Source organism: Sminthopsis crassicaudata, chromosome 3, assembly GCF_048593235.1.
Source record: "Sminthopsis crassicaudata isolate SCR6 chromosome 3, ASM4859323v1, whole genome shotgun sequence".
Lineage (NCBI taxonomy): Eukaryota > Metazoa > Chordata > Mammalia > Dasyuromorphia > Dasyuridae > Sminthopsis > Sminthopsis crassicaudata.
Window position 1 is genome coordinate 157,058,822 of NC_133619.1, and position 18,447 is coordinate 157,077,268.

Here is an 18,447-nt window from a genome sequence, read left to right on the forward strand (position 1 = left end):
CATAGAGACAGAGGGAGAAAACAGGCTGGGAGAACAAGACCCAAAACCCCATGTCCAAAATGCAACAGAGGACTCCATTGGGCATCAGAGTGTAGATTGATTCAGGGAAACGGGATGAGGGGCCCAGCTCCAGGGCCCCAGGCAAAAAATAGTTGGGGCATGATGGCAACCAGTGCTACACCCAGAGAGTGCCTCCAAGTCCAATACCCAGACATGACCAATCAGCCAGGAAGCCATCTGAGGGGAGAAAGGGATTACACAATCAGTCAGCCAGGAAGCAACATGATGGGAGAAAGGGACTACAATTAGGGAGGATAGAGTTGTATGCAGCTGGGACAACTGAGATACCCCCTGGAGAGGTGAAATCTGTTCCTCTCCAGCCTATGGATCCCTTGCCTCCAGGCACAGTAGGTTTGACCATTTCACCTCCTGAGAGTACTTACAAAACAGTGTTCATTCATACACTGATGTGGGAAACTGGGGAATGTGTAGATAATATCCCAGTCACTAACACAGGGAGACAATGTGTGACTTATCAACCAGGAGAAGTAGTAGCATCGGGTTTATTGATACAGACCCCTAATAAGCAACCTGGTGATAATCACCCACATTCTAACTCCAAGCAGCAAAACCCAGGAATATATTGGACAGCAGCTGTGACAGCTGACCGACCTATGCTCACCATCTATATAAATGGCATAGCATTAGAAGGACTGGTGGACACAGGTGCAGATCGCACAGTCATTAGAGGTGCCAACTGGCTCAGTCACTGGCCAAAGACTAAGGCAGACACCTACATGTCTGGGGTAAGAGGATCAATAGCAGCTGAAGTTATTACTATACCTTTAAAATGGATATTTGAAGGTGAAACAGGAGTTTTTACTCCTTTTATGGTTGAAAAAATCCCCATCAATCTGTGGGGAAGAGACATTTTACAACAATTAGGGTTAAAAATGAGTACTTCGGTTTTTTAGGCGGGGCTGCTGTTGAAGTCCTGCCACCACTTTCACCTGTTCCTATCCAATGGAAAACTGATACACCAGTGTGGATAGAACAGTGGCCCTTAGGTAGCGATAAAATTCAGGCCTTACTAGACATAGTACAGGAACAACTTGACCAAGGACACTTACAACCTTCTCTAAGTCCTTGGTATTCCCCAGTATTTGTTGTAAAAAAAGAAATCTGGCAAATGGAGGGTGTTGACTGATTTAAGAAAGGTAAATGAACAGATGGAAACTATGGGAACTCTTCAACCTGGATTTCCATCTCCTACCCAATTGCCTAGAGAATGGCCTCTCTGGGTTATAGACTTAAGGATTGTTTCTATTCTATCCCTCTAGATAAGGGGATATGAAAAAATTTGCCTTTTCAGTGCCCAGCGTTAACTTAGCTGAGCCTTATAAAAGAAATGAATGGACAGTTTTGCCACAGGGAGTGAAAAACAGCCCTACTATGTGCCAAATGTATGTTGCTGCTGCTCTTAGTCCAGTAAGAAAAGCATTTCCAAAAGTAATGTTATTACATTACATGGATGATATATTGGGATGTGCAGCTGATGAACAAATGTTAGAAGCATGTCTACAAAAAACCATAGAAACACTAAGGAATTATAAATTACACATAGCTTCATAAAAGATTCAAAGACATGCTCCTTTTCAATATTTAGGATAGGAAGTATATCCTAAGGTGCTTACAGTGCAAAAACTCTCCTTAAGAACAGAGAAGCTAACCACCTTAAATGACTTCCAGAAATTAATAGGAGATATCCAATGGATGTGTCCTGTGCTAGGCTTGACTACCTGTCAATTGCAACCATTATATGACTTTTTAAGGGGAGACAGTGCTTTAAATTCACCACGCCAGCTTACAAAAGAAACTCAAGAAACTTTGAGAGAAGTTGAACTGGCTTTATCCAATGTAGTTGAGTCACTCAAAAACCCTTGGAAATATCAGTTTTTGCTACACAAGAGGCACCCACAGCAGTCCTTCATCAAGGAGACAGTGTGATAGAGTGGGCGAACCTCCCAGCACAACCAGAACAAAGCCTTTTTCCTTACCCAGTGCTTGTGGCTAGAATTTTATTAAAGGCTATTAAATGAGCAGTACAATTATCTGGGATAATGCCTGACAAGATATATACCTTTTATACTAATGCACAAGTTAATGTGTGCTGTGAAACCATCCCAGAGTGGCAAATTTTATTAGCCATGGCTCCAAATTTTACATCTTTAATTTTTACATCTTTAATGGGTCTCTATTAAAGATAACCAGACTGTTACATAATTGGTGATGGATTCTTGAAGAAAAGGTTTCTAAAGTTCCTCTTAAAGGACCAACTATCTTTACAGATGCATCCAAACATAATATTTGCGCTGTATACTCTCGTGACTTAACTATAAAGAGAGTAATCAGAACTCCTTTTCAGTCCACTCAGCAGAATGAATTGTATGCAATCATTCTAGCTCTTGCTTATTATCTGGGAGACATAAATATAATATTTGATTCGGCCTATTCAATAGGTATGGTACAAAGAATTGCTACAACCCAAATAAAATTTGTAGCCTCCAATATATATCAGCTCTTTAAGGAACTTCAAGAGCAAGAGAGAAAGCATCCAGGTAAGATTTGTATTTTGCATGTCCACTCTCATAATGGACTTCCAGGTCCTATTTTTGATGGTAATTCAAAGGCAGATAGCCTTCTAACCATGTTGGCCAGTACTCCTTTATTTCAAGAAGCACAAGAATCTCATTCTAAATATCATCAGGGTGCCCGAGCTTTACGTTTACAATTTGCAATAGACCTAACCCCCTGACCTTGACTGTAAAAGATCAAGAATAAAGACGTTTAGTGATCCTGACTCCAGCTGATTTCTGGGAAGATAGAGTTCCAGCAATTTACTATCACAATGATTTCATATGAATATAGTTTGGTTAAATAGGAAGTACAAGGGATAAAAGGAATATCCAACATCTTTCTTGATACCATGTAATGCTAAAAAGTCCAGAACAAAGCATGGAACATTTTGAATGGGTCCTTTATGTGGATTTTGAGGAAGATAGAGACAAAGTTCATGAAAGATAAGAAATGGGAATGGTGGGATATGATCTGTACCAAAGAAAGAAATGCTTACATAGATGATCATGATTCCATGAATATATAGATGTAAATACTTACAAAAACTTCAAAACATTAAAAAAATCTGTCTTTTTACCAGGAGGTTGTTATTTTTTGATTATATAAGGCCTGAATAATTTTAGGTGCTTTATTCAGATTTTTATTTTTCCTTTTGCTCTAATTTGATTTCATTTTTGGGGGGAATACCTCAGTAGCATGAGCAATAGTCAGTTTTGGTCATATTGCAGTAACACTGTTTTTTGTTTGTTAAAGGCAAAATGGTTACTAGAAATTTATTTATACACAATATTTTTGAGCTGCTGCTTATCATTTTTGAATTACACTTATGCAATTTCATCACTCCCAAAATTTATCCTAATTTCATAGCATATTCCCCACTTCTAGCTTTTCTTACCTCCTCATTCCAAACAGAGCAAATTTGATGATTTGTTTACTGCTGTTCTAAGCTATTCCCTGAAACTATTTTCTAGGCCCAGAAAGTGATCCACAAGAAAACTTGTTTTGCATGAAATGCCCTGTATCACTGATTTTCAAAACCTTACATATTTTTAAAGATCAAAGTCAAGTGATGCATCTTTCATGTTTTGTTTTTTTTTCCTGATATGTCTCAAAAATATTGGTGACCTAAAGATAGGGGAATGTTTGATGGAGATAGTCTAGATTCCTCAACCAAGAATCTTTGCTGTAGCAATACTTCCAGCCTAGTATTCACAATTATTATTTTGGAGTGCAACTGCTGTGGAAATACAGGTTAATTAATCTACACCATGATCAAGCATTCAATATGATTATCAGAGACAGTAAGGGAAGGGATTTGAACCAAAATTTTCATGGCTCTAGGATCAGTTTTTTTCACCCTGCTATGCCATTTAATAAATACGACATAATTATATTTTGAATAAAAAATCTTGCTTTTCATTAACAGAATAATTAAGAGTTGACTGCATTTGAGCATTAGAAAAGAAAAATAATCATGTGTAACTATATTTTTATTCATCCTTTATGAGTAGCTATCAGAAAGATTGATCTGTATATATAAGGAAAAAAATCTCCATATATTACTGAGGTCATCCTTAAATAATAATATAATAAAAACTGAAGCTTGTAATTTTCTAAGATACTCTGCCATTTTCCCAGTCCCTTAATATTTTTAAGAGCATAAAAGAATTCTGAGACCAAAAAGTTTGAGAACTCTTGGTCTATACGGAGTAAGAAACAGAGGAAAGCTCAGAGGTCCAAAGAAGAAATAAACTCAATCTAGGGTTCATTACTATAATTACAAGCTCTCCCGATTTCCCCCATAAACAGAACACATTTCTCCCTTGGAGCTATCATAGACTGGTAAAAAAGCCAAGAAGATTTGGGCAAAACAGGAGTCATCCTGGATAACCTGAAATAACTTGAAGAAAAACTGGGTTTAGGAACCACAGAGACTTTTACCTTGGGACTGCATGAGGAGTTGAGGGTCTGAGTCTGGGAAAACTGAGGGAACCTTTGCTGATTAGCTCCACTAGGCCTGCTGTGTTAGATTAGATATAGATAGATAGATATATAAAATAAAAAACAAACAAAAATCCAAAAAAATTGCAAGAGTATGTAAAAAAAAAGTTAACCAACCAAAAAAGGAGATAAGAGTCTTAAAGAAAAAAAATAATTTTTTTGAAAATTGGAATTGGGCAAGGGGAAGCCAATGAAGCTATAAGGGACCAGGAAATAACAAAACAGAATATAAAGAATGAAAAAAATAGAATAGAACATGAAACATCTTATAAGAAAAAAACAAAAAATCTGAAAAACAGATCAAGAAGAGAAAATATAAGAATTACCTAATAATCTGTGAACAAAAAAAAAGAACCTTGACACAATAATGCAAGAAATAATCAATGGAAATTATCCTGAAATGATAGAACAGGAGGGGAAAAATAGAAATAGAAAAAAAAATTCACTGATCATCCCTCCAAGAGATACTCTGTGGAAAACACATAGGGATATTACTGTCAAATTTCAAAAACACTAGGCAGAGAGAAAATTTTTCAAGAAATAAAAAGCCCTCAATTTCAATATGCTGGAGCTACAATTAGAATTGTATAAAACTTTGCTACCACAATAAAAAGATCCACAGGATCTGAAATATATTATAATATATATTCAGAATGAAAAGAACTAGGCCTGTGCCAAAAATATCATATCCAGAAAAATTATCTATAATATTGAATGAAAAAGGACATTCAACAGACTTGCAGATTTTTAGAACTTTGTCTCAACCAAACCTAACATTAATAGGAAATTTAAAATATAAGAGCCAATATCAAAGATTAATTTTAAGGAACTCAATATGGTCAAATCATTTATGTGTTGTATCTGGAAATGTATACTATATATTTAAGAATGATGTTAGTAACTGGATAGTTCAAAAGAAAGACTGAGACAAAGTTGAGTATGATATGATTCTAAAAAGGAATACTGTCTAGGAAAGGTAAAAATAGTAATTATCTTATATAAATGAGGTGTAGAGGAAGAACTGATACAGAGAATTGAGCAGGGCTCATAGTTCTGAAAACCTACTCATGTTGGGAATGAGCTAAATAGGGAACATTACAGATATATATATATCTCCAAAATCTATAAAAAAATAAGGGGAAAAAGAATAGGATAAGGTGGGATGTAGAAAGATATGATATTAGATTAATTGGAGTGGGATAAGGAGTGCAGATCAATGGGAAGGGGATAAAGAGAAATGGAAAGTGTTGGGGGAGAAGATCAGGGAGGGATCTATGAGTGGGGGAAAGTTAAGTAATATAGTAAAACAAGTTAAGGAACAGAATTAAAGAAGAGTTAGCAGGGAAAGGAAAAAAAGATATATAGAAACATTATGACAAGGATCAAGAATAGAATTTTTTAAAAAGTAGAGCTAATAATTATTGATCTTAGTCAAATTTATGTTTTATGTCACCAATATTCATATTGTTTTAGATGCATGTTTACATATGGATGAATGCATATGTATACATTTATGCCTGAGTATATGTGGGCATATATGTATGTAGAATTGTGCATGTTATATGTACATAAGTGTGTGTGGTCTGTGTGAATATATATGTGTATATATACGTATACAAACATACATACATATATATGTGTTTGGGTGAGGAGGAAAGGATGAAAGGGGAAAAATGAATAAAGTTAAAAAATGCAAAGCAGAGAACAAAAGAATAAGGTATAAAAAGCAAAGATGGACATTCATGAATATAATTTCTTCTGTTATTATATATGCTCTCTTGAAATGGAAATTTGTTATATATTTTGAATCCTCCCTGATGTTCTCTGGGCACATGACAATGTCTTTCCCTCTTTTTTCTGTATTTCTTTTTTCTATTCTGTTTTTTTTTTCATATTTTGTATTTAATTCAATAAAAAAAATTAAAAATTACAAGGGGCACCCCCAAAATATTTTATTTATGTGAATAATTTCTATTGACATTTGCCATCTTAGATAGTAAAAAACCCTAGTATTACAAAAACATTGTTGACTTTACAGATCCCTGTGAATGGGTCTCAGGACCCCCTCCCCCTGGCCAAGCTCTCTGGAGTGCACTTTGAGCCACACTGCTGCCATAGACCACATTTTCTATCCTTTGTAAATGGGTGGTCTCTGAGATTTTTCCTCCAGGTACAATTCTTTGAACTGCTGTCCTTTTATACAGAGGACATCCCAGTCCTTTGTATAGAGGGAGAACTGCATAGAAATTCCTTTAGGAACTTCAATTAAACTTAATTCTATTTATGTAATTCAAGAATTATTTCTGGATATGCCAAGCACTGTGCTATGTGATATTGGGCATAGTAATATATGAAACATGATTCTCTCCTTTAAAACAAACAAACAAACAAAAAAAAAAACTGAAAAACTTTCAGCCTTGTATATCTTGAACACACTTAAATTTATGTTCTGAATTTAGTATTTTTAGGCATTTAGATATCACTAAGCCTCAGTATTAACCACAGTATCTACCTTTAATAACTGGTTTATTAAAGTATCAACCTTCCCAGATTCACTTTGAATCTATAAGTATATAGTCAATGACTAATGGGGAAATATAACATCATTCTTAAATAAGCAGTCAGGCTTTATAATTTGAAGAGAGAATTGCAATTTTAGGAAAGGGATAAGAAATGACTAAGTAAATGGATGTGAGTGAAGCCTTATAATAAATCCTCCATCCACTTTTTTTACTGCATTACAATTGAATCATGAATTGTTTCCTGATGTTCTCAATTCTTCCTTCTTATATTACATCTATATATGTGTGTGTACATATATGTTTATATATACATATGTGTATATATATGTGTATGTGTATGTGTATAAAGATGTATCCTGGATTCAGGAGTCTGGAGTCTCTAGCCTCTCTCTTCCTCATCCTGTTGCCAAGTGCCTCTCATTTCTCTCCCTTTGCCTTCCAATCTTTGCCTATGATTATCTTACTACCAAACATTCAGCAAGCACCAATGGTGAGGAGAGCCATCATCCAAATATATGCTAATAGAGCCATTGTCTCACATCGAATAGGTAGTCTTAAGTGTGCCCTTATCTGATTCAGAGTTTCAGAGCTCTACTAAAAATATATATATATATATGTACACACACACACACATATATTGGTATAGCTGATTTCTTGATTGCTAGATGACTTCAGACAGTAGCATAAACCCATAAAAACAATAATAGTGGATGTATGTGTAATCATACAGACCTATAAGGGATCCATATTTTCTGGTACAAGAAATTAAGTCTTAGTATGTACTCACTGTTTGACATAGGAATATGAAGTCAGATCTTTTTAAATATCCTTTTAGACACTTAATAACTGTGTGATGATAGGCAAATAACTCAGTCTCAATTTCTTCACCTATAAAATGAGGATAATAATAGTTTTACTACCTACTTCATAGAGCTGTTGTGAGAAAAGTGATGAACAAATATTAAAATATTATTCAAATATGAGTTATCACTTTTGTTAAATGCTATCTAAGACCTTTACCAGTTGTGTGATTCTGTGCCTTCATGAAATAAGTTTGAGATTTCTGGAAGTGTAGGCATTTCAACAAATATTTATTAAGCTTCTACTATGTGTCAGAAACTGTACTAGGAACTGAAAATACAAAGATAAGAAACAAAACTGTCCCTTTCCACAAAGAGTTTACAATATATTTTGTGAAATAATGTTTGTAAAATTGAATCAAATAACAGAGGCATAATATCCAAAGGAAAAGAGATGATATTCCTACTATTCTCTGCCTGGAAGAAATTACTCCTAAAGTGTAGATTTAGTTCCAAGTACAATATTTTAAGAAAGACATGGACAAACTGTAGAGCCTATATCCAGAAGGCTTTAGCACCATCAAATGGCTCAAAATTAAAAAAAAAAAATGGATGTGGTTTTATAGGTGAAAATGAAGCTAAAGATGATACATTATCATTGATATTGCTGTTAACCCATGTAGACCTCTGGGATTTTCCATTTGATTTACAGTTATCTTATATATGTTATCTTATATGTATTATCTACATCTATAAGAATATGAGTTCCTTAAGAGCAGGAACTCTTTTACTTTTCTTTTTGTATTCTCAGAAAATGGCAGATTTTTTTTGCACATAATAAGCACAGAGTACATGAATTTTTTCCTTCCTTCCTTCCTTCCTTCCTTCCTTCCTTCCTTCCTTCCTTCCTTCCTTCCTTCCTTCCTTCCTTCCTTCCTTCCTTCCTTCCTTCCTTCCTTCCTTCCTTCCTTCCTTCCTTCCTTCCTTCCTTCCTTCCTTCCTTCCTTCCTTCCTTCCTTCCTTCCTTCCTTCCTTCCTTTTTTCCTTCAAAAGAGATTGTAAAGGGTTAAAGATCACACTATAGGATGATTTTGAGCAACTAGATTTTTTTTTAGTTTAGAGAAGAAGAATTGATAGGGGATAGCTATCTTTGAATATTTAAAGGACAACCATACGGAAGAAGAACTGCTTTCATTGTCTCTATTGCTTCTATTGGAGCAATAAGTGGAGATTTCAAAGTTGGGGAGTTTAAATTGTTATAATATCAAGCTCTAAATGATTACAGGTATCCTGAAGTAGAATGGCCTGTCTCCAGATATTGTTAACTTCCTTTTGAGTAAAGGCCTTGCCTTATTTAAGTAGTTTACTAGGATGGGTAATTTGATTGGAGTGTAAAGAATAGATTTAAAAAAAGAAAATTGGAGAGGGCATGGCATAAGGCTACTCCAATAGTATAAACAAGAGAAAATGAAAATATGAATTATGATCACTGGAATGGTTGAGGCAAATAAGAAGAAGGATATTTTAGGAAATGAAGGGTAAAGGAGATGGAATATTAAATGATGATTTCAAGATTGTTAATTTTTGTGATTAGGAGAGCTACGAAGCTAACAACAGAAATAGGAAGTGACTTTTTTTGTGAGGAAAATGGAGATTTAAGTTTTAGAAATGCTGAATATGTGAGATATATAGATATACACATATTCAAATACATACACACATACATATATACATATGCAAACACACACACACACATGCAATTATTAAAAACATTGGATTGGATCAGGTTAATCAGGGAGATATTGTAAAGAGAAAAGACCAGGATGGAATGTTGAGGATTAGGCACCATAAAAGGGCAGGGGAAAAATAAGCCATCATTAAAGAAGAAAAGGAGAAGAAAAAGTGGTTAGAAAGATGGGAAAAGAAGCATGAAGTATGAGAATTCAATATTATAGAAGCCAAGTGATGAGAGAGTATCAGAAAGAAAGACTGGTCAATAAAATCAGTTAAGAGGTCACAGAAGAAGATCACAGAAAAAAGATTGCTCAGTGTTGTTACTGATCTTAGAAAGAGCTATTTTAGTCAGATTATAAACACAGGAGAGAATTAAGGGTTGAAAAGTCAATGGATAATGTGGAATTGAAGGCAATGGGTAAGAGAAGTATGACAGTGAAAAGGACATGAAAAGACAATAGTGTGAGTATGTATCTGGATCAAAATAAGTATTTTTAGGTTAAGAAGACCAGAGCATATTTTAGGCTGAGAGAAAAGATCCATAGGAAAGAGAATAATTGAGGATGCATGTACTAATTATAATTGATGGAGAATGCAAATATGGAGACTAGAAATATGGATTGGATAGGCTATTTCTCAGACCCCTTTTCCTCCTCTGATATTCAACATATATGTCATTCATTTTTCCACCTCTGGGCCTTTGCATAGGCTGTACCTCATGTCTAGAATGAACAATCTTTTCAAAATTGCCACTTAGAATTTCTAGTTATCTTTAATGTTACATTAAGTTTTTCTTGATCTCTCTTAGTTTCTTGTTCCCTTTTTTGTTCCTTGTCTTCCTATTTACTTTATATTGAATATATTTTTGCATTGATTTGTGTGTCCATACATTATCTGCTTCAATATAATCTGAACTTCTTTAGAGTAAGAACAGTTTTATTTTTTGTCCTTCTATTCCTGTGTCTTGAACAATGTTTTGTACATAGTAGGCACTTAATACATTCTTGTTGGTGGATTGATGGAAACTGAAACACAAAATGAATCTCAATTATAATAAATTCAATAAATGTTTGGTTAGCCTCTGACAGAAGATCTCTGAGGAGGTATCCACTACCTATTGAGTCAAGCCCATTCCATTTTTGACTAGTTCTGTTAGGAAGTTTATCTTCACATAAAGCTCAAATATCTACTTTTTCCTCTGGGGCCAAAGACAACAAATCTAATCCCTTCATCACATGACAAAGCTTGAAATTTTGAAGACAATTATCCTGTTCCTCCTCTAAATCTTCTTTTCTCCAAGTTAAACATGTCCAGTTCCTTCTATTGATCTTCAAATGAGATGGACTCGTGATCCTTTATTTTTCTGATTGATTTCCTGTGGAGACTCTCTAGCTTTGTATTATCTTTTTAAAGCTCTGATGGCAAAAACTGAACACAGTGCTCCAGATAGGGTCTAAATAAGGAAGAAAAAAAGTTGGACTATTACTCCCTGGGTCCTGGAAGCTATGCCTCCCTTGATGCTATAATAGATCTCATTAGCCTTTTAGAAACCACATCAATTTGCTGACCATTATTGATCTTGCAGTCCACTAAAAACTCCAGATATTTTTCACAGTCCCTTTCTATCAATACCTCTATTATCTTGTACTCATGAAGTTGATTTTTCTGCTCTAATGTATTAAATTAATCCCTGTTAAATTTTATTTTAATAGATTCAGCCCTGAACTTTGACTTGTTCTGATCCTTTTAGATGTTGACTTTGCCACTGACTGGCATAGTTAGTTTTTCATATAAGCTTTGTATTGTTTGCAAATTTGATAAGAATACCTTGTGTGCCTTTATTCATGCCATAGGTTAAAATGTTAAATAGTATTGAATCAAGCACAGATCTCTGGAGACTCCACTGGAGAATTTCTACTACATTGACATTGAACCATTAAGAATTACCCTTTAATTCTAGTTATCTAATTAGTCCTAAATCTGTCTAATTGTTTTAGCATCTCTCAATCATCAAATGTGAACCAATATGCACCTCCATTTAAACTTTATATATATTTGTTCTAGATTTCATACAAAGTAGGGGATCTAACTTCCTTATTAGCTATTCTCTTTATTATTATAATCTGCCAAATTGAAAGCTCACTTATGAATTAAGATGGCAACATGATTTTAAAAATTCTATCTTACTTTATCATCTTCTCAAGAAAGCTTCTTCAGGTTATGGAAAAGGCTAATATAAGAAAATATAATTATAATGGATTGTCCTTGTCTACTTTGGGGTAAATGAGAAGTGCTATGGTGTATATAGGTATAAATTTTATGTAAATGAATTTATGATTTATTATTACAAAGTATTACAAAAAAGAATCCTGTAATTAAATTTATATGACTGAAATCAGATTCCCAACTCTAACACTAATTGTGATGTGAGATCTTGGGGAATTTATTTAATCATACTGTCTGAACTTTTTAAAATCATAAAATTTCAGAATTGGAAAAAACTTCAGCATCCTCAGCAAGGGGTCATTTTTCTATTATTCTTTCAGGGATTAAAAATTCAACAGTTACCAAGGCAATCCTCCCTCCATTTGTCCTGATCTATATCTTGCTACTGGCCTCAGAGGACTCTAGAAGAGAAAGTTGAGGCTGGTGAATTTGCACAGCCTTCCCTCACTTAAATCCATTTCACTTGCAAGTCATGGCGAATGAAGGGCAAATGGTGGGATTTATTAGTGTATCAAAGCAAAGAGAAGCAATTCATGGTCAATGTGCAAAGCTACGGACCAAAATCCAAGGGATTAGAGGTAAGAGTCATCACATCAGTGAAGACAGTTGCAAGAGTTGAAGTTTTTAGACCTGTGTGAATGCCCAATATTTTGATAGACTATGGCAAACATTGAGTCAAAAGTGAATTGTTAGGATAAAGCAAAAGTGTTAGAAAATTTGGAGAAGATAACATCAAAAAGAGTTCTGGAGTTGATGGTCTGCTATGTGTATACACTCTGATGGGATGTCCTTTATGTAATATAGAGGCCAAGCATCAATAAACAGGCCACTCTGGCAGACATAAATATCTGTGTCAGAGGTTCCCAACCTCTGTATATGTATACTAGATAGTATGAGAAAATTGTCAAGAAGCATGGGATATATCTGAGAAACAACCCTATTATTCTCCTGATAACACACACACACACACACACACACACAATTACCCTCCTCCCTTATCATGGTAGAGAGGGAACCCAAGTTTTTTGAAGATTATTTCAGTAGAGCACTACTTTTGGAATTTTTGGAAGGTTCTTCAGACTGGAAAAAAAAAATCAAATAAGGCTCTTTTCTAAGTAATGTTTTCTAAGGACTCAATTATTAGCTAATTATGGAAAGGCATGTCATATCATAAAATAGTAGAGGCTAAAATGAGTTAAAAAGATATTCTATCAAACAAACTTATCCCATACATATTCAAGATGAAAAGAGAACTCTGAACAGAAGAAAAAAATGGTAAAATTTAAAGTATTAAAAGAAAATGTATTATTCATCAAAAATAGTTGAACCACCACTTTTGAACCCTAACATCATAGTCCCTCAGGTGCTCATAAAAGCAGAGGGAGCACTAAAGAAACTAAAGATAAGAAAAACATCCAGATTGAATCAAATATAAATAGAGGAGATTCATGCCCAAGGCAAAATAATTATTTAGGCATTAAGGCATTTAAAGGAGGTGAAGATGCTAAAGGTATGGGGGAAAAACAAGCAAAACTCAGACTTTATTAATACTAAAAGAGACACCTATATGCACACTTTCACCTATACAAAATCTTTATGAGAATTATCTATACATGGATGGAGGGGAATCCTCAAGAGAGTATTAGTGGAAAAAATGAGAAGGCTTTCACAAAAAATATACCACAATGGACCACACCTTTAACATCTCACAATTGACTGAAGGACATAGAATCTCTTAGTTTATTGAGTATTAAAAAGCATTTGATTTAGTAGGAAAAAACAAATCCTGAGCTTTGTAGGTTTTTCTAAAGTATATCTCCTTATTATATCAAAATAATGTAAATTTCCTTTTATATTGAATAAGAAATGTGAGAATGAATCTGGATTTTTCTGAGATGCCAAAATCCTACGGGTTGAAGCAAAGTGGTATGGTCATTCAAACTGGAGCTAATTGCTAGATCATCCAGCATAATGCCTGATGCTCAGTGTCAACTCAGGTTGTCTTCTAAAACCTTAGCCTTTGATGGCAACTATGTGAATCTTCTGCCCTTTCCCAATTTGATGTGTGAGGGTGATATGTTGAATTGCCTCCTAACTCTTACTTCAGCCATAGCAACTGTAGCTCTACTTCATTAAATATTGCATGCAATGCAACTTTAGAAAAAAGGGAATAATTCTAATTTTTAAGTGAATTAGCTCTGTATCTAAGATTATAAGCTCTAAATTTCAAGGTGAACATTGAGATATCTGTGAGAACTTCATATATAGGATTGTTCTAATGATATGTATGTCTTAGTATTTAAGACATACATAATGAGTGTCCTTAATCAGCATTTGATTCTTACTGATAGAAACAAGTGAGAAGTTCCTATGCTCCTACTTTGCCAGGATGGATGGAAAATTCTTTGTGAGGGAGCCCAACTGCAGCCAGTTTTTAGGAGTATCAATCATGTGGGTGATTGTAGCCTTGAGGAATGTGTGAAGAACTCAGTGAATTTTCAGTTGACTTTAGTCAATCAAGTAACAAGCATTGATCAAACACTTGCTAGGTTTCATGCACTATGCTGGGCATGGAAGACATAAAGAAAGGCAAACTTCCTTATGGACCTACGTTTTTATGGGGGAGGTAACATCAATAAATACGTAATCATTTATAACAGCTAACATTAGTATAATACCTACTATATCCCAGGCACTGTGCTAAGCATTTACAAATATATTACACTTGATTCTCAAAACTACCCTGGGAATGCAGTGCTATTATTAAATCCTCATTTTTTACACAGCTAGTGAGTATCTGAGGCTGGATACGAATGTTCTATCCTCTGCATATAAGAGATAAACATAGAATAAACAGAAAGTAACCTTAAAGAAGAAGACACCAGGAGCTGAGGGATTTAAGAAATGCCTCCTGAAGAAAGGGACATTTAAGCAGAGTTTTGTATTTTAGGAGAAATGTAATATAGAATTAGTGAAAACTCCTTGAGATCATGGACCCTTGTATTTGTCACTCTATCCCTAGAGGCTTTTTATAGTGGGAATTATTTCAATATTTATAAAATTGATTTGATATCGTCTCTTATGATCCTTAGCTGGTGTGAACTTATATCTTTTAGTCACTTTTTAATGCTGTTATTAGGTTGGCAGCATCCTAAGGCATCTTGCCATTGGCTTTCTGAATGTTACAACTATTGGGTTTTATGGTTGTGAAAAATGAAGATCCTTTTATGTCATATGATAGAAAATATCACCACGATTCTTGTTCTTCCTCCTGATGGATTTTTAATGGCATTCCTCCCTCAAGGAGGTTTCCTTTTCTAGATTCTCCTTGTCTTTTGATATATGATTAGTGTTAGCCTGAGCAGGTGTTAATAGTTCTGAGTTGATGTTCAAACATTTTGGACCATTGAGTTTTCTTATATTTATGGCAAGAAGTCTATATTTATGCATGATAGTTATTGTATGTTGTTATCCATAGCATGGATCAATATACTTTACAATACTGATATTCAAACGAATTTCTTTAATTTCTTTTTACTAATTAATTTCTTTAAAATTTGTTATAAAACAAGCATTTCCATAACATTCTATCAAAAAAAAAGATGATTGCTCATGAAGACACAAATCCATTATGTACAATCCCCACCCACCCACCAGTGACATATAGCGCTGTCTTTCTATTCGTAGCCTTGTCTTGTGCATTATGATAGTTACATGTATTTAATTTGAAAGGGATTTAACAAAAAGTTCACACACAAATAATGTTATAAACTTTCACTCAAGAATAACCATTGTGTCAGTCCACTTTTGGACCAGTCCACTCTGGAACACATTGTTTGCACAGTATCCCCTAGTACAGTGATATTAAGCTCAAAGAGAAATGAGTGCCCTTAAACTGTACACAAGGACTTTTTACTGAATTAGAAAACTCCAACCCAAATTAATATTATTGATGTGTCATTGTGTTCTTATTTATTTTGTTGAGTATTTCCCATTAACAATTTAATATGGTTTGTGCACTTTCATTAGAATGTAGTTTCCATAAGGGCAAGTACTGTTTTTGATTGTTCTTTATAATCTTAGAGACAAGTATACTGTCTGACACATAATAAGTGCATAGTAAGTGCTTGTTAATTACTAATTGATTATAGTAAGAGCAGGAGCTTAGGGGAGGCATTGCATTGTTCCTGTCATAGTCATGTTTATAGTTTAATATAAGACATAATGTCCAGAAATAAAGTTAATGGAAAAAAAAAAGAGATATATGACAAATTCACAACAGAGGCACTAATAAAGTACTGTGGGAAGTCTGAAGGAGTATAGATAATTATTACTTGAGTATATAAGGAGATTTTCTTTTATATATCAATTTTTCCCTTCTCATGGAACCACTATGACAGAAAAAATGCTGGGTAGGTGTCAAAGGATCTTGTAGGAATACCTAGACTTAGTATGTGATTAAATTGATATGTTAACTTAGGCAAATCACTGACCCTTCCTAGTCTTAGGTTTCTCTTGTATAAAATTAGATCAGACTAGATGATTTCAGTGCTTCCTTGCCCTGTCACTGTTCTATGGCTTTGCACAATTTTCATTTTTCTATTTCTCCTCCAAGTCTAATTCCATGCTTGCTCATAGTAAGTAGAGGTTTAATGAAGGCTTATTAGTTGATTGATTATAGGTAAGCAGTTTTAAAATTACAGAATAAAGATAGAAAAGGAGAGAAATTACATAGTTTCTCTATGAAACTAGGGAATACTGAATGGAAGTAACTATTTTTAAAATTAATTTTATAATTATATATTTTTTGACAGTATATATGCATGAGTAATTTTTTTTACAACATTATCCCTTGTATTCATTTTTCCAAATTTTCCCCTCCTTCCCTCTACTTCCTCCCCTAGATGACAGGCAATCCCATATGTATTAAATGTGTTAGAGTATAACCTAGATACAATATATGTGTGTAAAACCAAATTTCTTGTTGCATGGTAAGAATTGGATTCCGAAGGTATAAGTAACCTGTGTAGAAATACAATAGTGCAAACAGTTTACATTCAATTCCCAGTGTTTCTTCTCTGGGTGTAGCTGTTTCTGTCCATTATTGATCAACTGCAAGTTGGAAGTGGATTAGATCCTCTTTATGTTGAAGGTATCCACTTCAATCAGAATACATATTCATACAGTATTGTTGTTGAAGTGTATAGTGATCTCCTGGTTCTGCTCATTTCACTCAGCATCAGTTCATGTAAGTCTCTCCAAGCCTCTCTGTATTCATCCTGCTGGTCATTTCTTATAGAACAATAATATTCCATAACCTTCATATACCATAATTTACCCAACCATTCTCCATTTGATAGGTATCCATTCATTTTCCAGTTTCTAGCCACTACAAAAAGAGCTGCCACAAACATTTTGGCATTTTCCCTTCTTTAATAGTTCTTTGGGATATAAGCCCAGTAGTAGCACTGCTGGTTCAAAGGGCATGCACAGTTTGATAATTTTTGGGGCATAGTTCCAAATTGCTCTTCAGAATGGCTGGATTCTTTCACAACTCCACCAACCATGTATTAGTGTCCCAGATTTCCCACATCCCCTCCAACATTCATCATTATTTTTTCCTGTCATCTTAGCCAATCTGACAGGCATGTAGAGGTATCTCAGAGTTGTCTTAATTTGTATTTCTCTGATTAGTAGTGATTTGGAACACTCTTTCATATGAGTGGAAATAGTTTCAATTTTATCATCTGAAAATTGTCTGTTCATATCCTTTGACCATTCCAATTGGAGAATGGTTTGATTTCTTATAAATTAGAATAAGTTCTCTATATATTTTGGAAATGAGGCTTTTATAAGAACCTTTAACTGTAAAAATATTTTCCCAATTTGTTACTTCTCTTCTGACCTTGTTTGCATTAGTTTTGTTTGTACAAAAGCTTTTTAATTTGATGTAATGAAAATCCTCTATTTTGTGGTCAATAATGATCTCTAGTTCTCCTTTGGTCATAAATTCCTTCTTCCTCCACAAGTCTGAGAGGTAAACTATCCTATGTTCCTCTAAACTATTTATGATCTCATTCTTTATGCCTAAATCATGGACCCATCTTGATCTTATCTTATAAGTGTGGGTCCAGGAAGTAACTACTAGTGTTCAAGGCTTCCAAATTGCAGGTCATTTATAATCTTCAATAAGGGGATTCCATTGATGAAGACCCTTGTCTGTAAGCCCTGGGCACATTCTAAATTGTAGAAAGAAATCACATTTTTACCCTCTTTTCTTCTTAGAGACAGCTAGGTGACATAGTAGTTAAAGCACCAGGCTGGGAGCCAGGAAGATCTGAGTGCAGAATGTATGTGTATGCTTCTGCGTGCTTGTGTGGTTGCTCACATATGTGCACATGTACCTGCTTGTGAGTGTACACAGATGTTCATGTCATCTGTCAAATATAAGATGAAGACAAACCATATTTTCTGGCTACTCCCTTCTTCTGCTTGTGATAAATCTCTTAGTAAGAGTGCCCTTTAAT